The following is a 16,804-nucleotide window of genomic DNA, read 5'->3' on the forward strand; positions in this document are numbered from 1 at the left end:
AAGAACAAGGGACTTGTTTCCGGCTTCCTGCCCTGACATTAACGCGCTGTTTAGCCTCTCCACACTCCGTGCACTGGCCAGCAGGAGTGGAGGATTGAGGCAGTGCAGAACTTTGAGAACCACCCGGTCGACAGGAGGGTAAGACCCACGGGTGTATGATATGTCAGTACATGTCTAATCCATGAATGGACTGCTGATTTGATCTTATCTACTGTGCATAACCAATTGGATTTCATTTTTACTGTTGCTCAACAATACTATTTGTTACAGCGCTTGCTGCCTACATTAATCTATTGCACTAACCCATTGCTTCAATATGCTGTGGACTTACTCCATGTAATATATGCACGTTGAGGACAACTTTTATGCATGCTTAATATATCAAGTGTTTCATTCTAATACATTCTTCAGTGGACATTTTTTTCATCAATAGACCTTTTTGACTTTTTTCCGGGATCCCCTTTTTTTTTTTCAAATTTAGATGTTCTCACTGCAGTGAGTCTGAGTGAGTGCTGTGTTTGCGAATGCATGTGATTTAAAGGGAAGGGTGCTATTTTAGTTTAAGGTCTTTTAGGTAATATTGATTTTTATTGTAAAACAATAAAATTTGTTTATATATTCTCTAGCGCTGTGGACATTTTTGTATAAAAAAATGTTGCTTGCAGCAGCAGGAGTTGTCGTAGGCCATGGGACCTAGAGGTGGTTCCACGGCAGTCATAAAAATGTTTTGTTTGAAGCAGCAGGAGTTGTCGTCGGCCATGGGACCTAGAGGTGGTTACACAGCAGTCATAGTAAATTTTTGTTTGCAGCAGCAGGAGTTGTCGTAGGCCAATTATTGTAGTCATCGTATTATTGTATTGTATCATTATCATATGAATCAGTGAGAGGGGCCTTGTAATTGTCACTGATCCATGACTCGTTCATTTTTATGAACGTTAGTATGTCCACATTATCTGTGGACAGACGGGTCCGTTGGTCGGTGACCACCCCACCTGCAGCGCTAAATACTCGCTCAGAAAGAACACTAGCGGCGGGGCATGCAAGAACCTCCAGTGCATACTGAACGAGTTCAGGCCAGGTATCCAGTTGTTTTGTCCAATACTCCATGGGGACATCATTACTCTCCATATTGTCTGGAGCACTGGCCGACCCCAAGTAATCATTCACCATACAGGCCAGCCGCTGGCGGTGACCACTATGTCCACTGGTGGTGCTGCTGTTAGAAGGAGTATCTATCTGGCATTGGCTGATAAAATTCCTTCAGCATACTCAGCAGGTGCAAAAATTGGCTATTGGTGCTGCTGCTGGGAGTGGGACCACCAGACATTTGCTGAGTGTGATAAGGCTTGGTAGCTTGGGCCCGGGATACAGGTGCAGGAAACACATCTTCTACCCAACGAAGAAGAGCATCCTGGATGTGTCTCATCCTGGTGTATGCTTGGGGGGGGGAATGAACTGGCGCATTTTCCCCTTGCACCGGGGATCTAAGATGGTGGCCGCCCACATGTCGAGCCTTGATTTTAGAGTTTTAATCCAGGGGTCCTTACGGATGCACGTGAGCATATGTGCAGCCATAGGGAAGAGATGTCTGCCATTTATCACCTCTTCCTGGCTATCAGAACTGTCATAATGCTCCAGCTCCACATCATCTGAATCTTCTTCCCACCCCCGGACAATGGGCTCTTCCGCTTCCACAAGCTCTGCCTCCTCATCCCCGGACTGGAGCATGCTCACTCACTCCTGTCAGAATTCTAGCAGTTTTATTTATGCAGGAAAAGCTGTCATATGTGTATATTTTAAGTTTTAATGTGCTATGCAAAATTTCATTGTAAACTGTAAAGTTGGGGTACTTCTTTAATATATTGCTCTGAGACATCTCAGCATTTTCCAGGCTGTGAATCTTATAATATTATTTTAGTCACAGACGCTAAAACATTCTTGTTTATTTTAGTGCGCTTGTCTGCGGCCTTGACATTTGAAAGATGCTTCTGTGTGAAGACTGGACAGAAAGCAAGTTTAAAACTCACATTACTGCAGCTCTCTTATATATACGTTTGCTAAGTTATTACACATAAATATTATTAATCTAGATATTAATAATCAATACCGTCCTTTCAAAGAAAGAAATAATTATTGTTAAATAATATTTAATACTTTGAAATACATTTAAATGGTGTATTCTGCAGTGAAAGTTTCAAAACACATTAGAAGCGTTCTACATGAATGTTTGGGTTAGGAGGTCTTATCAAAAATTCTGGAATGTCAATAGGTTTTTTTCTATTGTCCCGTATTTAGGACAATTATGCCACCTGGTGGTTTTATAGTCTTATACTTAATATTATTAATACAGCTTGATATTTACATGATGAAATACTGACGTCTGCCGGGTGAAAGTATTATATTTATTTCTTCATCAGAAAGGAAAATATATAGAACATGATTTTATATTATTAAGTTTTAACCACTTCACCACTGAGGGGTTTTACCCCCTGAGCACCAGAGCAATTTTCACCTTTCAGCGCTCCTTCCATTCATTCGTCTATAACTTTATTATTACTTATCGCAATGAAATGAACTATATCTTGTTTTTTTCGCCACCAATTAGGCTTTCTTTAGGTGGGACATTATGCCAAGAATTATTTTTTTCTAAATGTGTTTTAATGGGAAAATAGGAAAAATGTGGGGAAAAAAATAATTATTTTTCAGTTTTCGGCCATTATAGTTTTTAAATAATGCATGCTACTGTAATTAAAACCCATGAAACGTATTTGCCCTTTTGTCCCGGTTATAAAACCATTTAAATTATGTCCCTATCACAATGTTTGGCGCCAATATTTTATTTGGAAATAAAGGTGCATTTTTTTCAGTTTTGCGTCCATCCCTAATTACAAGCCCATAGTTTATAAAGTAACAGTGTTATACCCTCTTGACATAAATATTTAAAAAGTTCAGTCCCTAAGGTAACTATTTATGTATTTTTTTTAATTGTAAATTTTTTAATTTTTTTTTAATTACAAAAAAAAAAAATGGGGAGTGTGGGAGGTAATGAGTTAATTTTATGTGTAAAAGTCATTTATTTGTATGTGAAAAATGTGTAGGGTGTAGTTTACTATTTGGCCACAAGATGGCCACAGTAACTTTTTGTTTTAATGCGACCTCCAAGCTTCCTTCCGGAAGCTTGGAGGAAGAATAAGGAGGCTGGACACGTGAGTTTTTTCTCACAATGATCGCGCTGCCCATAGGAGAGCAGCTGATCATTGCGGGGCTTAGATCAACGAACGGGAATGGATTTTCCCGTTCATTGATCTCTGGGCGAGCGGGCGGCGGCGGTTTTACTAGCGGCGGGCGGCGTGTTTACGAGCGGGAGCGCGGGCAGCGTCGGGAACGCGGAAAGTACGTGTTTCTCCGTCCCTGGTTTTTAAAGGATGGAAAAAGGGACGGAGAAATACGTACGCGCGGGGGTAAAGTGGTTAATATGCAATTATATCTTATATGATTAATTGTTTTAAGAAGAATTATATAATAAGCTTTATATTTAAATGAGTATATTAGAAGCCCTGTGTACTTCAATAAGCATTACATTAGTTTATCTGTAATTCACAGATTGTTTGGGTCAACATGCCCTATTTATTGTTTGGGAAAGAACACACATTCCAAACTAATTAGCAGAAGAACATATTGTTTAATGTTTTTGGAAGTCCAATGTCTGGGTCAAAAAAGTCAACCAGCAGATAAGATGGCTGGTGACGTCCATTTTTAATTAACTGCGTCAGAAATGACCTAAACAAAATGTGAAACACTCCAAATTACGTTAATTCCCACAAGATAAGATAATTAAGGAATTTATAAACGATAATATTATGACTTAGGTATTCAAAACATGATAAAGCATTGACGCATGGAAGCTTTAGCCAATCAGAACCTGGGAATTAGGGAAAGTCCAGATTAAGGCAGCCATATTGCATCCAATCACTATAAAAGTAAGAGCTGAAAGCTCATAGTTTGCAGAAGCCCAACAATCTCCTGAGAAAACACACGAGGCAGAAGCTACCTTCCCACACGTGGTTCTAGATGCTGAAGAGATGACAGAGAAGGGGTACCGTATTTTGCGGAATATAAGACGCTCCGGCATATAAGACGCACCTAGATTTAGAAGGCAAAAATCAGGAAAAAAAAAAAAAACTAAACCTAGGTGCGTCTATGTTGCAGGGGTGTCTTATGGACCTTTAAACCCCCCAAAACTGTCTCTATCTAAGCTGAACTGCTCATCTACACTAAATCCTGCTACACTACACTTCACTTACCCCTGCTGCCCCCACCAACTACACTACACTACACTACACGAACTAACCCCTGCAGCCAACCCAAACTACACTACACTTCACTAAGTAACCCCTGTAGAAACCCAAACTACACTACACTACTACACTACACTTCACTAACTAACCCCTGCAGCCAACCCAAACTACACTACACTAACTAAATCCTGCACCCAACACAAACTACACTACACTTTGCCCCTGCAGCATCTCACCTGATCCTGCTGCCGCGATCGTGTCCTCCTCCGCCTGACTGCCGACTTCCAAGGGTCATCTGAGGGTCCCAACTGTGGTCATCTGAGGGTCCCAGCCATCCCATCCAGAATCCCGGCTCTTCAGTGTCCCAGTCGCCAGATCGTCTTCACTGCAGACAGCAGCCATGCGGTAATCACGCGCTGCTGCCTCGCCGACATCCTCCATGGTAACGGCGTCCTCTTCCTAGTTACGGTGCCCCCTTCTGTGTGACGAGCAGCGCATGTGCGCCTGACGTCATGCGTGACCCCGGCGCACGTGCGCCTGAAGTCATGCGTGACCCGGCGCACATGCGCCGCTCGTCACACAGAAGGGGGCACCGTAACTAGGAAGAGGACGCCGTTACCATGGAGGATGTCGGCGAGGCAGCAGCGCGTGATTACCGCATGGCTGCTGTCTGCAGTGAAGACGATCTGGCGACTGGGACACTGAAGAGCCGGGATTCTGGATAGGATGGCTGGGACCCTCAGATGACCACAGCTGGGACCCTCGGATGACCCTTGGATGGCGGCAGTCAGACGGAGGAGGACAGGATCGCGGCTACAGGAACCGGTAAGTATGTTTTGGGGCCCAAATACCGTACCTTTAGAATATAAGACGCACCCACTTTTTCCCCCTAGTTTTGGGGAAGAAAAAGTGCGTCTTATATTCCGAAAAATACGGTAATATGCTTAATATTCTGGTGATTTGCTTTATTAATTTTTCAGCATTAAGTCTTGTTAAGATGTTAGCAAGAAGTTTTTTAGAAGCTATTTTTTATGTTATTTCTTTAAGAAGATTACTACAAGTTTTACACAGCTACTACATACACAGCTATTGATACAGATGAGACTACTTTTGATCGTATTCTACATAACACAACCGTTATATTCTTTTTTTTAATGTATTTAGAAGTTTGATGATCGCTTGGCTCTAAAGCCTTGATAAGATGGTATACTGTAAGAAGGAAACACTACTTGGAACTGTTCATATTTTGTATATATGCTGTAAGATAAGCAAATACAATTTTTTATATAAAATCATATACTGAGTGCTCTGATTCATTTCAAGGTACACCGTCAATCTATAAATACTGTTATAAAGGGTTCAGACCCCGCTATGCCGGATTTATATGATAGCGACGCTTTAAGGTCCTTTACTGAATTAGCAATCATGAAAAAGGCAAGAACCGCTCAGGTTTTTGACAGTTGGCGCCCAACAGTTGATGGTTATCTTGATTGTTATCTTGAAATATACTTTCTATGGTGAAAGCATAGACCATAGTTTTCTATCGTGATAAGAGAATAAAAAAGTACTTATACACTCAAATATAGAGTTGAATATGCATACGAAGCATCCAAAATCTGAAGCAAAGAAGGAAGATATTCTTATGCTTTAAAGTCTCACAGAAGAGAATTACTAATGAGCACACTCAGTTTATAGTCTATGAAAAGACTTAGAAGAGAAAATAAATACTTTGGCCTATCAACCCTAAGAAAAGGAATAGCGCTACATGTATTTTTCTGACAAAATGAAGCAGATTATATTGAAGCAGCATATTGAAGCAGAGTAACATATTTTTCATCGTATAACATGCTCCGGAATATAAGACGCACCTAGGTTTAGAGGGCAAAAACCAGGGAAAAAAATAAACTAAACTAAACCTGGTGCGTCCATATTTCGGGAGCGTCTTGTACATGTCCTCCCCCAAATAGTGGCCTCCTGTGTCCCCATTTGTCCTCCTGTGTCCCCAGGTCTCCCTCATGTGTCCTCCTGTCCCCCCAAGTGCCCTCTTGTCTCCCCCAGGTATCCTCCTGTCACCCCCAGGTGTCATTCCTGTAACCTCATGTGTCATTCCTGTCACCCCCAGGTGTCACTCCTGTCACTCCCAGGAGTCACTCCTGTCACCCCCAGGTGTCCTGATTTCTCCCCCATGTGTCCTTCTGTCATGTCCATGTGTCCTCCTGTACCCCCCCCCCCCAAGTTTCCTCCTGTCTCCCCCAAGTGTCCCCCCACAAGTGTCCTCCTTTCAGCCCTATGTATCCTCTCCCCCAAGTGCCTCCTCCACTCTGTGTCCGCTATGTGTTCCGCTGTGAGTACCCCCCCATCCCTCCCCCGCCCTCCGCTTGTCCCTACCCCTCCTCGCGTCGCCGAGTCCCCCATATGAGAAGCGGCAGCAGCAGAAGCTTACTTCCTCCATCTTGCCGCGGCGATTGAAGACATCCGGCTCCTGTGTGCGGCTTCCTCTAGTGCCGGCTTCTAATGACGCGTCATCAATTACACGTCATTAGACGCCGGCACTAGAGGAAGTCGCACACAGGAGCCGGATGTCTTCAATTGCCACGGGCAAGATGGAGGAGGTAAGCTTCTGCCACTTCTCATAAGAGGGACCCGGCAACACGAGGAGGGGGTAGGGACAAGCAAGGGGATTCCAGGCACAGCGAAAGACAGGCAAGGCAGGGAATCCCCAATGGCGGCGGGTCGGCGGTTCGTATCGGCGGGCGTTCGGAAGGTGGGGATTCCCTGCCTTTGCCGTATAAGACACAGGGACTTTTTCTCCCCATTTTTTGCATCTTATACGGCGAAAAATACGGTATATAGCTATACCTTATAAACATGGCTACTTTAGAAGTGCAGAAAACTTTTTCAGATAAGCTCAGTGAAAAAGAAAAGTGAGAGAGCAGTTTTTGTCAAAGAACATTTTTTTTATATATACGTAAGAGATTCTACTATCAAAGAATTAACATTTTTTTTTATACTAGAGAATTAAACAGACTTTGTGATGAAAGCAAAAGCTCCTATAAATAACTTTTTTGAAAGAAAAGGAAAAATCCTGTTTTAAAGATGTATGGCTCTTTAAATGTAGAAGACTACAGATACAAGACAAGTTACAGCTGACATAAATTAGATGTAAGAAGAAATTTTTATTTTTATATTATTTTTTTATGAGAACAAGAATCTTTAGTATGTGATTAGCACTACCAGATGCCGACACAGGAGAAGACAAGACAATCCTCAAACAGGCAGCAACACAACATCTATTCAGAAATAGACTTTAAGCGATATGACACTTGATTTTTTTTTCCCTCTCAGACTACAAATGAAAGTTGTTTTTTTATGACCTCTGATATCAGTTTTTTTTGGTTGATAAAAAAAAAACCCAACACAAAACTACTAGTCTTTTTATACAGACGTTAAAGAGTAACTGTTAGGCTAGAAATGTAAAATTAAATCTCTATTCTCCTGTGTTAAACAGTTAGGAAGGTAGCCAAAAAAGCAATACTGAAGTTAAAAATCAATCTTACTTTTTGTGGGCTGAATAATAATCTTCATTTTCCCCAAGCTCCTAAGGACGACGCAAGCCGCACATAAGAAGTTGCAGAGCATGCTGGAAGGTGTTTTTTTTCTTTCTGCTTAGCTCCGTTCCTCCCCTTCATTTCCCTATTCCTCCCTAATTCATTGCTGCAGCCTGATTGGCTGCTTCCTCTATCCCTCCCGGTTTCCCCACCACGCTTCTGTCCATCTCTTACTGATCTTCCTAGGGTTGCCAGGCATGCAGGGCTGGATTTGTTAGAAGACCCCCAGATGTTCGCAGCTGCCCCTTTACAATCTGCCTGGCTTTGAAGCAGCAGGGTCACTCAGCCGCAGCCCGCACCCCCTCCCACCGGGAGATCAGACCAGATGCTGTCCCCTGTCCGCTCTCTCCCACCACCCCCCCAGCAAGAGCCTATGCGATTATCTTCTCCCCCCATAAACAGGTGTGGGTGTCTTCCCCCCCAGGCCCCCACCCCCGGGCAGAAACAGGTACAGATGTCTTCTCACCTGAAAAAGTAAACACTGGGAGAGAGAGAGGCCGGAGAGTGCATCTCCAGCTTCCAGCTCCGCCACCGCAGTTTCCCCTGTCAGTCGCCGCCGTGCATCTCTCTCTCTTGCTGGCGTCCCTCACATGTGACTCGCTGGAAAGTTACCGGCGAGTCACATGATAGGAATCACCAGCAGGAGAGAGAGAGATGCACGGCTGACAGAGGAAACTGTGGTGGCGGCGCTGGAAGCTGGAGATGCACTCTTCGGCCTCTCTCTCTCTCTCTCTCAGTGTTTGCTTTTACAGGTAAGAAGACATCCACACCTGTTTCTGCCCGGGGGTGGGGGCCTGGGGGGGAAGACACCCACACCTGTTTATGGGGGAGAAGATAATCGCACAGGCTCTTGGCGGGGGTGGGAGGGAAGAGCTGACAGGGGACAGCATCTGGTCTGTGGCTGAGTGACCCTGCTACTTCCAAGCCAGGCAGATTGTAAAGGGGCAGCTGCGGATATCTGGGGGTCTTCTAACAAATCAATATAATCTGTATATCTACAGCATCTGACAGCGTGTACTGAAGGGGCGGGTGACTTCAGCTTGGTGGGAGTATCTGAGGGCTGGGAGTTGGGAGGGCTAATGCATACTAAATCAGGGGGATGAGTGGAAGCCGGGTAAGGAGAAGATAATCGCACAGGCTCTTGGCGGGGGTGGGAGGGAAGAGCTGACAGGGGACAGCATCTGGTCTGTGGCTGAGTGACCCTGCTACTTCCAAGCCAGGCAGATTGTAAAGGGGCAGCTGCGGATATCTGGGGGTCTTCTAACAAATCAATATAATCTGTATATCTACAGCATCTGACAGCGTGTACTGAAGGGGCGGGTGACTTCAGCTTGGTGGGAGTATCTGAGGGCTGGGAGTTGGGAGGGCTAATGCATACTAAATCAGGGGGATGAGTGGAAGCCGGGTAAGGGAGGATATTACATCACGACTGGCTTCAGACACAGACAGTCAAAGATGAAACCTGTCAGGAACTGTCAGGAACATAAATCTCTGTATATACTATATAACAATCACTAAAATCAAAACGTGGACAGTGTAATGCATATGTTATGTAAGTACAGCCAGTATTTATCTACTGATATATGTGTTTTTTTTTTCTCTGAGACCCTATACCTAACAGCTCCTCTTTAACAAACTATTATGCCAAGAAGGAAATTGAAGAAGAATGCACTTGTGAAGATTCAAGTGTTTTTTGTTTGTTTTTAATTTTTATCATGAGAAGCTAAGGGAGAAATGAAGACTCACATATAGCAGCTGCCATGTTAAGATGTAACAGATGAATATATAGAAGTGACCTTTAAACAAGAAGGTTTTTCATTTTTATAGTTCTAGCCTCAAGGGGGGAAATCTCTACTTATTTTTTGAGGCTAGATCCTATTAAGAAGCGTTAAGAGACTATTTATGTGACTACGTTATACTGAGAAGGTTTGAATAAAGAAGAATTGAAAATGTGGCTACTGAAGCTTGGAAGTCTCACAAGATAATCTCTTTTGTCTGAACCAAAGAAGACTCCAAACAAGCATTCCTTGCAGGCACCCAGAAGAAACCCGATAAGACAAGCGACGAAAGCTACATGCTAGAAGACTATGCAAAGATATCAACATGAAGACAAGCCATTGAATGAGGCTATGCTATAAGAAGCTCTGATCTGAAAACAGTTGAAGAAGAAACAATTGGAACCAGAGAAGTGTGAGGACTAAAAAGTACTTTTACTTCTTTAACAACTCCAACCACTGGTTGATGCACCAGCTGAGAGAAGATCGAGACAGCACTAAGAGGAAAGATGGCCTGAAGGTATACAAGAAAAGAAGACTAGACAGAAAAAGACTTCAGGTTAAACGATAGATGAGATTATCAGGTGAGTGAAGAGAGAGTATTAGAAGATGAAGATGGAGATATTCAATTTTCACAGATAAATCTGATGACCTAGAAGAGGACAATATTTTTGACACAGAAAATACCAGAAGATGAGTGAAAGAAGGTTTTGATAGTTATTTGAAAGTACAATAGAGACTGTTACATCATATCAAGATTTCAAGATCAAGACATCTTAGTCAAGATAATCCTGTTATAGAAGAAGCAAGCCAATGCAAAGTTTTGAAAATGACAGATAAGTATGCATCAATATTCTATTTTTGATTCCATATATGAAGATGATGTGGAAGATATGGATTTTTCTACCTATGCAGCGATATACTGCCATGCTACAAATACAGAAGCAGATGCAATAAAGACTTATGAGAAGTTAAAGGAAGAAAGCCTTACTACAGGAGAAACAAGGAGATAACTGTTCACAATAATGACATACAGCAATCAAGCTGGTTCTTTAGAAGACTGCACTAAACTACATTCTATGTACAAGATGATTAAAGGCCTTGTAATGGGACATCCTGGTCCGCGCAGCCGCGGGGATCCAGGCACTTCCGGGTTGCGCTCCACGGCCGCATCTCCAGGAAAGATGGACGGACGTATGCGTCCCAAAGGACGCATGGGGCGGACGCGTACGGACGTACGTCAGACGCGTACGTACACGCGTACTATTTATGCGTCCAAGCGGCAGGCGACCCGGAAATGACGCGGACAGAGGGTATTTAGGCACTTCCGGTCCGCGGCTGCACGCCGGTTATAGCGTGTGTTTGCTGGCAACAGGCTGTGTATCAGCCTGCTCTGTATTGTACCTCAGTTATTGTTAGTTTTGATATTAGGATGCAGACCAGAGGCGCCAAAAGAGTAAAATGTAACGGAATTTAAAAATGGGGGGAGATTGTTCATCACGACTCACCACCCATAACACCAAGAACCAGCATAAGACTCAGTGTTCAGATGAACAAAACAATTTATTGGTACTCCCAGGTGCTCCCAGGTGCGGGACAATCCCGCTTCCTCAGGCAATCAAACAGGAGTACAAGCTATAAAAGTGAAAAAATAATAATACAATACATAAACAACAGGACCCCAAATGCTTGTAATACAATACACATAGTCTAACAGGATGGCTAATGCTTAAACTAGGCAAAGTGCAAATAACAGTGCAGTCCTATATCTTATATGTAGACTGAATTCTTTATACTAAGGTTAATTGTGTAATTCTTATGATAGATGTCATAGGATTAAATAGAATGATAGTTTGCCATAGTTGTAACCTTATTGCAAGGGTGAGTCAAAAGGAACGCGATGCAAAGTGATACTGGCTAATAGACAAAGTCTGCAGTGCTTATATAACATGATATGCTGTAAAGAGCGCAGGGTGATGTGGACAGGGCTTACCTATTCGGGGTCTGGTATGCTCTCAGCGCCTCAATGCAGAGTGAGCCTAGCTGAGTTCAATATGTAGACTGTATCAGCGGAGAACGCCATCTCCGCATGGAATACAGTCATTTCCGGTATGTTGGGCGGAAGTGTCGTTGACGCGCATGCGTCAGAGGCTATAGCCGCCATATTGGTTTTGGGCATGTAGTGCCAATAAGCGGTGGGCAAGTCAGAGGCTAGGAACGCCCTATAGTATCAGGGCATGTAATACTAGTAAGCGACGACCAGTGGGGCTATATGGCGTGAAAACGAATAGTAGGGAATAACGCAAGAACGCTTAGTCACTACATAGTCGTATGGAATGCGTCCATGTGGACGCTATGTTGTGGGCTGGAATAATTATGCAAAACATGTGTCGTATGACGCGCATGCGTCAGAGGCTATGGACGCCATATTGGTTATGGGTATGTAGTGCCAGTAGACGGCGGACAAGTCAAAGGCTAAAGTCGCCCTCTTACATCAGGGCATGTAGTGCCCGTAGGTGGTATGCAGTAGGTCTATGGTGTTAATATAAACACATAAGCGGCTAAATGGCGTGTATACTGCCGCAACAACGCTTGATCACTATATGGTCTCATGGAAAGCGTCCCTGTGGACGCCAAGTCATCTCTGTTGTAGGCTGAGATGATTGTGCAATACTTAAAGAGGAACTCCAGTGAAAATAATTTAATATAAAAAGGTGCTTAATTTTTACAATAATTATGTATACATGATTTAGTCAGAGTTTGCTCATTGTAAAATCTTTCCTCTCCCAGATTCACATTCTGACATGTATTACATGGTGACATTGTTACTGTGGGCAGATTATGTAGCTGTTCTGGCTTTAACAGAGAGCTATAAACAGCCATTTCCTGTGTGTGTCATTGTTACATTGTGGCAGTTTGCCCAGAGTACCGTACGGTACCAGAGCCTCTTGTGGGAGGGGTTTCAGCACAAAATCAGTCATACAGCGCCCCCTGATGGTCTGTTTGTGAAAATCATTATATTTTTCATGTAAAAGTGGGTATCAGCTACTGATTGGGATAAAGTTCAATTCTTGGTCGGAGTTTCTCTTTAATGTTATAGAATACTGAAGTGTATATGGATTAGGGAACAGGGTCAAAGAGAATTAGAAGGGAAGTGTGCGGGTATAATATTGACTATGTATGTTAACAAAATAGGGAGCACCAGTGGACACATATACAAATACACATACACTATAAATACAGAATAAACATATGAACCTATAGTCCTATGTATGGATACGTATAAAAACACATACATATACCTATGTATAAACTATAGAAGACACACTATATAAAAATTAATAAAAATTAATTCATTAGTTAAAATGTCATTGCCACTGGGTCCCGGCTCGGGACCAGTCATACAAACTTGTCACACACATAACACCATAACAGACGGTTTTAGCATCTCGCAACTGAGTACGCATGAAACATCGACACAAAACTCTGAGTTCACCACGAACCCGATAGTATTGAGTGACATAACAGATAATATGGATAGTCCGGACAATACCCTCACCGCAGCTGGTTTTTTAGATCTACCAGCCTCACTGTCCCAGAGCACTCTGGTCCTCCCCTTACCGAGCCCCACCAACAACCGAGTGCTTTTGAAACCCAGACACAATACAAAGCGCCCACACCCAGACCCCGGAAAAGAGGCAGCCGGGGCAAAGGCAAAGCACATAAGAAAAGATGCATCAAAGCAAACACTGGAGACGTCACCTACCTTAACTCACAACTAAGAAGTATCTTTAATCTTTCTGACTACATATTATCTACCCAAGAAACAAAATTACTAGAGAAAGGTTTATCATTCTGCCCAACTAACACATCTAATCTAAATGAACTATACACAGACCTAAACACTTATGTACGAAAGCTTACATTAAGAAGGCATTTTACCATGAAAAAACATAAGGAACTACTCATCAACCAAAACAACAGTGTAATAATCACAGATAATCCCTCCATACCGCCCGTATCAGTTGACCCAGTAGAGGTTGCCACAGAGAAATATATCACTACTCAGCTAAAAGGACGTTCAAGATTTAACCCCACAGCATCAAAGGGCCATTTATTACAAACATTCCATGATTTGGTTTTAGAAGATCTTGTAAAGATTAATCTACAGGAGCGCCCTCCCACAAATCTTACACATGCAGAACACCTGGCACTAAATAAACTCAAAGCTACACATAATATCATAATTAGACCTGCTGACAAGGGGGGGGGGGGGGTATTGTCCTCCTCAATCGGACTGATTATTTAGAAGAAGCGTCACGCCTATTAGATAATCCATTACACTATGCTACCCTCGACCACGACCCAACAGAGGAGTATAATAAAACACTCAAAGCTTTCATAAATGATAATTTCCTTAAGGGCATTATTACAAAAAACGAAAGGAGCTTTCTTATTAACCAGCATCCCAGAACCCCCTTTTTCTACTACCTCCCCAAGATACATAAAACACTTATCAAACCTCCCGGTCGACCAATCATATCTGGCATTGATTCTGTCACCAGTAATCTTTCTGTTTTCGTGGATCAACACCTTCAACCCCATGCACAGACACTCCCGTCTTATTTAAAGGATTCCCAGCACCTCATATACCTAACAAAAGAAATTATCTGGCAGGACAATTATCAATGCCTCACCTGCGATGTAACGTCTCTATATACCAATATACCTCATGATTTTGGACTGACAGCTATTGATTTTTTTCTAAATAACAATTCTAACATGCCTCATTCTCAAAGAAATTTTATCACACAATGTGCCGAATTTATTCTCACGCACAACTCATTTAGCTTCCAGGATAAATATTATCATCAACACACTGGCACTGCCATGGGGAGCTCCTTTGCACCCTCCTTTGCGAACCTGTCGATGGGTCTCCTGGAACACCTTAAACTCCACCCCCAACACCCATTTGAAAATAACATCATTTTTTATAAGAGGTACATTGATGACCTAATTTTTATTTGGCAAGGAGATTCCGATAGTATCATACACTTTGTTAACTACTTGAATAATAATATAGCAGGCCTTCAGTTCACGGCCCAACATCATCATAATAGCATAGAGTTTTTGGATTTATCTTTATACATAGATGGAAATGAAATCAAAACAAGAATTTTTTTAAGAAAGTTGATGCTAACAACTACATTCACTTTAACAGTCACCATCACAGACCATGGACCACCAATACCCCTTACTGTCAATACAAACGCATTTTCCGTAACTGCACCGACCACAAGGATTTTCAATCACAATCAACAGTTTTAACAAAAAAATTCATCGAACGAAAGTATCCTAAAAAACTCCTGAGGGACGCCAGAATCCGCGCTACCCAAACGAGATCTACTGAACCTACAGTAGCCACCCCCCAAGCTATCCCCCATGAATCCTCGTTTCCAAGATTCATTACTCGATTCAGCGCCCAACACAAAATTATTAGAACAATTTTACAAGATAGGTGGGAAATCCTGCTACAGGACCCCTATTTAAAAACGGCAATGCCTGATCGACCATCTTTAACTTATAGAAGAGCCCCAAATCTACGAAATCTACTAGCACCCAGTCGAATGAGGAATCAAAGATCCAAACCTAATGAAAGGCCCGGATCTTATCCATGTCATAAACCCCGGTGCACGGCATGTCAGTTTGTGAATACAACTAATACCTTTCACTCGGCCACTACTTCCAGTATTTTTCCCATTAAACAATATATCAACTGCGAATCCCGCTTCATCATCTACCTTATTTCTTGCCCATGCGGCCTACAATATGTGGGCCGCACAACCCAGGAGGCACGCAGTAGGGTCGGCCAGCATAAAAGGAATATTATCAATTGTTTGGCATTACATAGTGTATCCAGACACTTCGGTACACACCACGACCGAAATCCCCAATTGTTTCGTATCACTTTTATTGAGGCCATTTCACCACACATTCCAAACACCTTTGAAGCCTTGCGCCAGAAAGAGATCTACTGGATTAATATTCTTAAAAGTCTGGTTCCCAACGGTCTCAATGAGGTCTTAGAAAAAGCTTTTTGAATATAAAATACTAAAAAAAATTTAAAATTTTAAATTCGGTTATGCTCTATATAACTTCCGCTGCTATTAGCCCTATAGGGCTTAGAAACAATGTTTTAGTACTTTGTCCTCTCTCTTATTTATAATTTTTAACTAATTAATTAATTTTTATTAATCTTTATTAATTAATTTTTATTAATTTTTATATAGTGTGTCTTCTATAGTTTATACATAGGTATATGTATGTGTTTTTATACGTATCCATACATAGGACTATAGGTTCATATGTTTATTCTGTATTTATAGTGTATGTGTATTTGTATATGTGTCCACTGGTGCTCCCTATTTTGTTAACATACATAGTCAATATTATACCCGCACACTTCCCTTCTAATTCTCTTTGACCCTGTTCCCTAATCCATATACACTTCAGTATTCTATAACATTAAGTATTGCACAATCATCTCAGCCTACAACAGAGATGACTTGGCGTCCACAGGGACGCTTTCCATGAGACCATATAGTGATCAAGCGTTGTTGCGGCAGTATACACGCCATTTAGCCGCTTATGTGTCTATATTAACACCATAGACCTACTGCATACCACCTACGGGCACTACATGCCCTGATGTAAGAGGGCGACTTTAGCCTTTGACTTGTCCGCCGTCTACTGGCACTACATACCCATAACCAATATGGCGTCCATAGCCTCTGACGCATGCGCGTCATACGACACATGTTTTGCATAATTATTCCAGCCCACAACATAGCGTCCACATGGACGTATTCCATACGACTATGTAGTGACTAAGCGTTCTTGCGTTATTCCCTACTATTCGTTTTCACGCCATATAGCCCCACTGGTCGTCGCTTACTAGTATTACATGCCCTGATACTATAGGGCGTTCCTAGCCTCTGACTTGCCCGCCGCTTATTGGCACTACATGCCCAAAACCAATATGGCGGCTATAGCCTCTGACGCATGCGCGTCAACGACACTTCCGCCCAACATACCGGAAATGACTGTATTCCATGCGGAGACG

Source organism: Hyperolius riggenbachi, chromosome 10 (genome assembly GCF_040937935.1).
Source record: "Hyperolius riggenbachi isolate aHypRig1 chromosome 10, aHypRig1.pri, whole genome shotgun sequence".
NCBI lineage: Eukaryota > Metazoa > Chordata > Amphibia > Anura > Hyperoliidae > Hyperolius > Hyperolius riggenbachi.